Here is an 8,296-nt window from a genome sequence, read left to right as displayed (position 1 = left end):
CGGCCAACTGCCCGAGGCCCCTCGCCCCACCAGCCCCGCCTATGCACGAATTCGTGCAATGGGCCTCTAGTATATTATAAGTACACACACACACACACACACACACACACACACACACGTGCACGAGAACACATAAGACCCAGTGCTCAGTGCTGCCAGATTGCAGCCATAGCCCAAAAAATCCATTCTCAAGGCTGACATCACTCAGGCCTTGGGGGAATGCACCTCTGGATCTCTTGCCCAGTGTCCTTGACACACAAGGTCTCTGAACTCACGAAGGTTGAGGATCACAGCGCAGCGGATGTCAGAGACAGAATCCTTCCAAACGTGTGAAGGATTTGAGCCGTGGGAAGTCCTCTCTGAGAGGAAATACAAATGATTTAACTTGTTACATCCTCTTAGCATGAAGGCAATATGTGGTTTTACAACACATTTTTAGTAACCAAAGATTATTGAGCATCCATTTTCTTCCCTTCCTGTTTGAACTCATCTGAAGGCATATGCTAATTACATAGTGGACTTGATATTTTGCGCGAGTGGTTGAAAAATAGTTTGCAATATTAATTCATTTTGCTCTTCAAATTGCATATAGGTAGGTCTATATTAGAAATAACTTGGAGTATAATACCAATTCTTTATATTGGCAGCTAGGATAAACATAGAATGCCAGAACTGTGGGTAGTTTTCATTTTATAAAAACACTTAATATAGTTTACTTGAATTTTTGAAAAATTAAATTAAAATTTTTAGCTTTACCTTAATAATTTTGATTTAAGATTTTAATAGTCATTAAATATAATGACTTTCATCCTTTAATTGCATTAGATAATTCTACATGTTTTTGAGAAAAGTACTTTAGATTTTTTGGTAAAATATATTCAAATTTTACACACTTTAATTTTGTACACAGTTACATCTTAGTTTCAATCCTTTAGGTCGGGGCTGGCCAGCTTTTTCTTAAAGGACCAGATAATAAATACCTGAGGTTTGCAGGCCACAGGGTCTGTCACAGCCATTTAACTCTGCTGTTGTGAAGCAATCATAAATAAAATGTAAATAAAGGCCGTGGCTGTGTTCCAATAAAATTTTATTTACAAAAATGATTTGTTTATATGTTTCATGTGTAAGAAATTGAAGTTAAGATGAACAAAAAGTGTTCTTCGATCCACACTGAACATAGAGATTGTCAGCTGTGACCATACTATTCACTGAATAGTAATATTCAAATATCAATTCTGATGAAGTTATTGACAAACTTGCAATGGTTGAGGCTCAAAATCAGAAACTAATGTTCTTTATTACTGTGACAGACCAATATTTAGATAAAAGTATAATCCCTCTTTCAAGAAATAGAAAATACACCGATTGATTTCAAAGCATTAACGCGTTACTTCTTCTCTCTTCTCATGCCCGGGCAGTGAGGGTCTGATAACCCAGCCGGTGAGGCTCTGGTAACCAGCCCTCCTGTGGGCTGGCTTTCAGGATGGTCAGCTGCATTTCAGAATGGCTCCGTCCCCAGATCTTCACTGTGAGGACCTGGTAGAGGCCCCAGCAGTGAACTCACAGAACTGTGCTCCCACCCCCAATGCCTGGGTCCCCGATCCCTGGGAGCTGGAACACTCTGAGCTGTCCACATGGAGCCTCCAGCAATTGTGGGTTCCATCTGGGTCTCCCTCCCCGAGCCCTGCCTCCCTCAGAGATCTCAGCTCAGGGCAACTGAGTCCCTCCAATTTGGGGACAGCAGTTTGCCCTGTGACCTCACTTCTCTAACAGACTTAAGAAGAGTTTCTGATATTTCCATTTTCAGTTTTTTACTTATTAAGATGAAGTGGGGACTTCTAAGCTCCTTAAATGCTGACCCAGAAAACACATGTTCCATTATTTCCCCCTCCTTTTTTGCTATGTAATAATTTTACTTTTTATTTAAAAATGTTTACAGGCATGATTACAATAAAAAAATTTTCACTGTGCTTCTTTTCTGGCCAGAATTATTCATTTTATTTCATAAACTAGAGGCCCTGTGCACAAAATTCATGCGGGGGGGGGGGTGTTCCCTCAGCCCAGCCTGCACCCTCTCCAATCTGGGACCCCTTGGGGAATGTCCGACTTCTGGGATCGGGCCTAAACTGGCAGTCAGACATCCCTCTCACAATCCTGGACCACTGGCTCCTAACCGCTCACCTGCCTGCCTGCCTGGTCGCCCCTAACTGCCCCCCCTTCTGGCCTGGTCACACCCAACTGTCCCCCCTGCTGGCCTGGTCACCCCTAACTGCCCCCCTTCTGGCCTGGTCACCCCAACTGTCCCCCTGCCGGCCTGGTCACCCCTAACTGCCCTCCCTTCTGGCCTGGTCGCCCCACACAGCCTGCTCTTCAGTCGTTTGGTCGTACCTCACTGCCACCCCCCTGCCAGCCTGGTCGCCCCATGCAGCCTGCTGTTTGGTCGTCCGTCCGGTTGTTTCGGTCGTGATGGCCTCTGGCTTTTTATATATTAGGATGTTTTCTGAAAACAGCCTTGCTGCGTGGAGGATGTGAGAGAGCCATCCCGGGCGGCATGCGCAGAGGGAGTGTGTACTGTCCTCCGGCCAGGAATCATTTCCAGCTCGGTGCTCATGACATCACGTTGGTAGCTGCAAATAGCCCTGGTGGTATTATTTACACCACGGAAATCTTCAAACACGACAAGGCATGCCCCTGTCCCACCAAGAGGGCTGTTAATATTTACCAGCACACCTCTGACCGAGCACCAAGTATGCTGGGTGCAGCGCTGCGCTCAGGACCTGCGTGGGCCGTCCGGCAGCACCCTGTAAGGTGGTGATGGAATGCTGCCGGCTGCGGGTGTACAGTCTGGTGGAGTGGATAACGCCCAGCCAGCAGGAGGAAGCACAGGCTCTGGACCGTCGGCATCTTCTGGCCAGGTACCAGGTCTCACCTGCTCGGTGTAAAGCCGAGGCTCCTTGTCAGCAGAGTAGCTGCTTGTTGAGTAGATCGTGGCTTGGCTGCGATGTCTTAAGGCTTTGCTGTTTGTGCAATCAGTAATGATTGAAGACACTCCACACGGCTGGCTCTACAGGGTGATAAAGCCCAGAGAGCAGGGCTGCTTTCCTTGTAGCCGGGCCAGCTGAAGGGGCGCCGAGCTGCACCCAGGACTGCAGGGCGTCATCTGACTCATAAGTAATGAATCCTGGTGTTTGGGTCTTTCCATGTTTCTTGCAAAGGAGTTCGCAAAGCATCATACCTCCTTCTTTGATGGAGATATAGTGAGCCAGTTCCCTTTCACTTCGGAGGGAATATTCCAATGTGTCCAAGACACTAGAATCCCAGAAGTTTCAGTGAGGCGGCCACGCCCCTGTGTTTTTATGGGACTATCGCCTAACTTGTAGCACACATATGTCTTGCAAAAACATTTAGGTACCTGCTACTTTCTACTCTCCATGGTCTGCTAGTGTGATGTCAGCAGTGCAGTCGACGAGCACTGCGTCGTGCGGCGGCTGCGTGAGAGCGCCTGTGCCGCAGAGGCAGCTGTGGTCCGAGGGCGGACTGTGGAGATGGGCCCTGGCCTTTCCAAGTTCCTGATGCCTCTATGCTCACGGGGATTAGCGAAAAGAAGGGGTTTACCAGCTGTGGTGCCAGGGGCTGTGCAAATTCATCAAGATGCCACATCTGAAATAACAGCGGAAATGGAAGTCAGCACTTGAATAGGCTTACAATGACCTGCCGTTACTCTCCAAGATGGATCTGTCTTCTGCACCCACTACACAGGCCGCTGCGTGCGAGCACAGCAGAAACCGCTACTGCTGGATGCTTTCGAACGTTCGGTGTCGGCGCTCATGTCTGCAGTTCCCGAGGATGTGGACTCGGATGGGCGCATATCGTTGATAGGGAGGTGGGATTCCAGAGGCTTCCTTTTGGCCCCTCCCTGCTCTTATAACCATTATTCCACAAGCCACGGAGTCCGTGTGGAGACCCTGCCAATCCCCAACCATGTCCAAGCAAACTATTCACTCCAGACCTTAGCGAATAAGAGTGGGCTGGGTTCTGGTTCCCACTGCCTTCGCGGAGGTGGATTTGCGTCAAAATCCCAGTTAACACCTTAGCGTCCAGTCCTCTAGCTGGCTGACCACAACGATGTTTTGAGTTTCCAAGAATCAGTCTCTGCTCAGAGCCAAGGTCTAACAGCCCTTTCTCCAATGCAGAACTACCCTGCAAATGACCCAGCTCACTTGGTGCCAGGAGGACTCACATTATTATAAGGCCCTGCTTTAAGGATGATGGGTTTATTGCATGGTTCTGGGTCTGTGCGTTGAATCAGGCTTAGGGATTGAATAACAAGAGGCCACAGCTCTCTATCATCATGATTTAAGTCATGTCCTAGAAGAGGATCTTAGTAGATTGCCAAAGAGCCATAACCACGATCCCTGTGGGTGAGGCCATCATCGCAGCAGCCCCCCCCTTTAATGGTCACCATACCCACTGCCTCTGACGGTCAAGTGCTATTGCCAGACCTCTGCCCCTCAGGAACTCCATCCCTGACATCAGTGCCTGGTCAGGTCACCCACCTCCTCTCTGATCTGCATCTCTGCCTTCAGAGAACAGCCAACACAGCCCTTTCCCAAGATGCGAGCATGCCCCTCACCAACATATTTCTGGTGAAAGGGGGCCTTCTTGGAGAACAAAAATGGGCAGGACTCGTGCATAAGAAGTTCACTTTGGAACTGCATTTTACAAGAACTGTCTGGCGTCTCAGTGTAGGCCATCCTGAGTCCGGGTTTCCATCAACTAGCCAAAGGGAGAAAAGAGCTGCCTCCAGCTGCCCGGCTCCCCAGGGCGGCCGCGTCTCTGGAAGGCCTCCACCTGCTCCAAAGCTGGCTGGTTTGAAAGATGCTTAGAAATAGAACAGACAAAACATGCTGATAGATCGGATGTGGGTGTGGAGAAGAGATTTCAAAGATGACTTCAGGCTTTGTCAGGAGCAACTGGTGGATGGCAATGCCGCTGAGTGACGTGTAACCCGGAAGGGATGCAGGTGTGACGTAAGTGCTTCTATTACACCCACTGGGCAGAAGAGGGAACTGGTGATGAAGGCATCTAAGTGACTTACCTGAAATCACACAGCCAGTAAGTGGCCGCGTGGGCTTTGAGTCAATGGCGCCTGGCTCCGAAGCCCAGGCTCTGCCACCTCGCCTCCCCTCCTGCCCCCTGCCGCTGCCGCTGCCCTGCCCTCTGTAGGGCAGGCGGTGCCTCCACAGAGCATTTTGTGGATTCCACTTGGAAAATCTTTCACATTTAATTCTATCATCATCCCTATGAAGTAGACTCTATGACCCCCAATGTTAGGATGGGGGAACGGAAGCTCAGACTAGCTAATGAAGTGCTTCAGTCCCAAAGGACTGACGATAGCGCTCACGCTTACCTTACCAGGCAGTCACAATGAAAAGAGAAAGCGTTTGTGACAGTGCTTGGAAAAGAGCTTCCCGGTGAATCCAGTTAACCTCGCACAGTGCTCTCTGCTGCAGCTTCTCGCTAAGTGTCTCAGCAAACCTTGGTGAACACTGTGCTGAAGGGACTTTTCCTGTCACTCGGGACTGGTGACCAGGATTCACATGTGAACACACAGAGGCACTATGTACCCACGACTCGAAGAGAGCGGACAACAATCAGGCCAGCCTCCTGCTGCCCGGGAAGCCTCCAGACACCATGCCTCCAGCATCCAGCAGGGAACCGGTTCCTAGGACAACCTCCCCCTCTGGCCTTCTCCCTGCCCCCTGCCTTCGGGGAGCCGTGTCCAGAAGTCCGGGTGGGGGAGGCGGGAGGGAGGATATGTCAGAAGAAGCCAGACCCTCCCACCTCGCTTCAGGTCCTCCCAGTTATGAGTGGAAGAGTGAAGTAAGCTACATTGAGTTCCGGATGGAAGGTTTAAATGAGGGAGGAATCTTTTAATAACCAAGTTTTTTTGATCTGCTTGCCACGTTGTTAAGGATTCAATAAAACTTGCTTACAAACAGCGGCCAGTTTTATAGTGACCCTCCTCGATGAAACTCCCCCTTAGTTAATCAGGAGCACGCCTGCCCAGCTGGCCCCTGCTTCCCTGCTCTCTGCAGGAGGGTGCTACAGGGAGCACGTGGTGGGCCCAACGCCCCCCTGTGAGCACTGACAGGGCAGAGAGGAGGAGACGCTGACTCATAGGTCGATGACACACTCCCACCCTCGTGACAGCAACCAGATGGCAAAGCCTTGTCCTGAGACCACCCAGCGCTCACAGCCCAAACATGCCTGTCCGTCAGAGGCAAGCAAACGAGCCGTGGGAGGCTGCTGTTTTCCGCCCCGGGGCGGCTATTTCGGTCAGGGCTGTTGTCCTCTCCGTGGACAAAATACAACACTGTGTCCAGGAAGCACGGGACCAGGTCGGAGGTTGACGTGTTGGGAGGATTCTGCACATTCCTCCTGGCATTTGCCCAGCATCGCTGGCTGAGTGCCCCGGACACCAGGCCCCAGCACCAGCGCAGCACTGTGCCCACAGCCACCTGCAGCCAGTGCCTGAGGATGGGAACAAGGACTCATGCACAGCCATGCTGGGCTGCCTGCTGGCTGCCAGGAGAGTGAGACTTGGTCCTCAGCAGCTTCTGTCACTTCCTGTCCATAAGCTTTTTGTGGAATGGGGGGTACCGGAGCACCCACTGGCGGGGCCCTCAGGGCTGCAGTCTTCTCCCCAGCTCTGCCCTGTCGCAGGGCCCACACAAGGAAGTGCAAGGCCAGCCCAGGTAGAATGAAGGAAACCCAGTAGGTCAGAGGGAGCCTCAGCCATCTCAGAAGGCTTCATGCAAGGGGCAGTTGAGTCCCCAAGAATTAGAAGGTCTGGGGCAAGTGGAGGAGTAGGCAGGGCATTGCAGGGGGAGAGGCGCTCAGCAGAGGCAGGGGGAGATCCTGATCTGCTTGACAAACTTCTCGGAGGCCGAGTGCAATGGCCCTGTGCTGCCTGAGGGCCAGGCCACCGAGGGTCAGCACAGGCTTGTGCGGCAGGAGCTGTCTGTCTAAGAAGATTCCGGGAGAGCATCCAGACCACAGGAATGGCCCCAACTCAGCACCGTTGTGGGGCAGAGGTGACCAGATGGCCCGGGCTGGGCCTGTGTGTCCAGAAGGTTCTGAATGAGGCCTGGCCACTTCTCTTGCCCTACCCTCTCCATGCCAGCTTGACTGAATTCTTCTCGCTCCACAGCTCTTTCCTGGTGCCTTGGCCAGTGGACCTAGAATGCTCTTTCCCCCACCCCCCGCTGGCAAACGCCTCCGAACCCCCAGCCTCTCAGAGAAGCAGCACCTTCCCTGTGCCCCTCACCAGCTGCCCGTGGGCCCTCCGCTGGTTTCTTCGGGACGCTGGCCTGGCCATCATGAGGTATTAGATATTAACTCAGGCTATCCCCATGACAGCTCTAGGAGAGACATTAGTATCTTCATCTTACAGACGAGGTCACTGAGGCAGACAGGCGAAGCGGCCCGAGGTCACACAGCTACTTCCTCTGTGGCAGCAAGCACTTATAATGTTTGCAAGTCTGACTCCCTTCCTGTCCAGGAGGCTCCCAGGTGCGGCTGGACTTCTCCACCTGGGTTCCTGGTGCCTTTCTGGGCCAGAGTCCAAGGATGTTTGTTCAGCAGAGAGCTCACTTGCTCAGGAGCCAGCACCCCTCCTGGACCCCCACAGGTCGGCTGCCCCGCCACTGATGCCAGTCACATGATGTCACCTCTGCTTCCCGGAGGTCTACCCTCCCTTCCCAAAGAGGGGGAGGTGACAGCAGGGCACGGCCTCCAGCAACGAGGACACAGCACGCGATCTCACTGCTCGGAGCCACATGCCCTCTGTTCTCAGGGGTGAAGACATTCTTCCGAGAGGGACAAGGGAGAAGCGAGAGAGATGTAGACAGCACGGCAGCAATGGGGACATTGGCCAGTCCTCATGGACCACACCCAGACATCAGCCACCTGCGCCCAGATGTCAGCACCCAGAGCCTGCGCAGGCAGGGGGCCAATCCCACACTCAGGGACCAGGGAGGCTCGGGACCAGCCCCTCCGCCCACATGGCTTCCATCTTCAGAGCAGGCCAGCTTGTCCCCCTTCTTCTTACACCCCTAGGTCTGTTTCTCACGATGGCACCTTCCCAGATGCCGACCTTGACAGGATCCTTGCAATCGGGCACATGCCACAGAGCTGGGCTGATTTTAATTGTGTTCTCCAGAGGCTGAATGTCCCCGCCCTACCTTCCTCAGTTTCGCTCACAGATGCCTCGGCACCTGGTGTGGGAGACGCT

Source organism: Myotis lucifugus, unplaced genomic scaffold, assembly GCF_000147115.1.
Source record: "Myotis lucifugus unplaced genomic scaffold, Myoluc2.0 scaffold_247, whole genome shotgun sequence".
In the NCBI taxonomy this organism is placed as follows: domain Eukaryota; kingdom Metazoa; phylum Chordata; class Mammalia; order Chiroptera; family Vespertilionidae; genus Myotis; species Myotis lucifugus.
The sequence above is the reverse complement of the archived record's forward strand: the minus strand, read 5'-3'. Positions refer to the sequence as shown.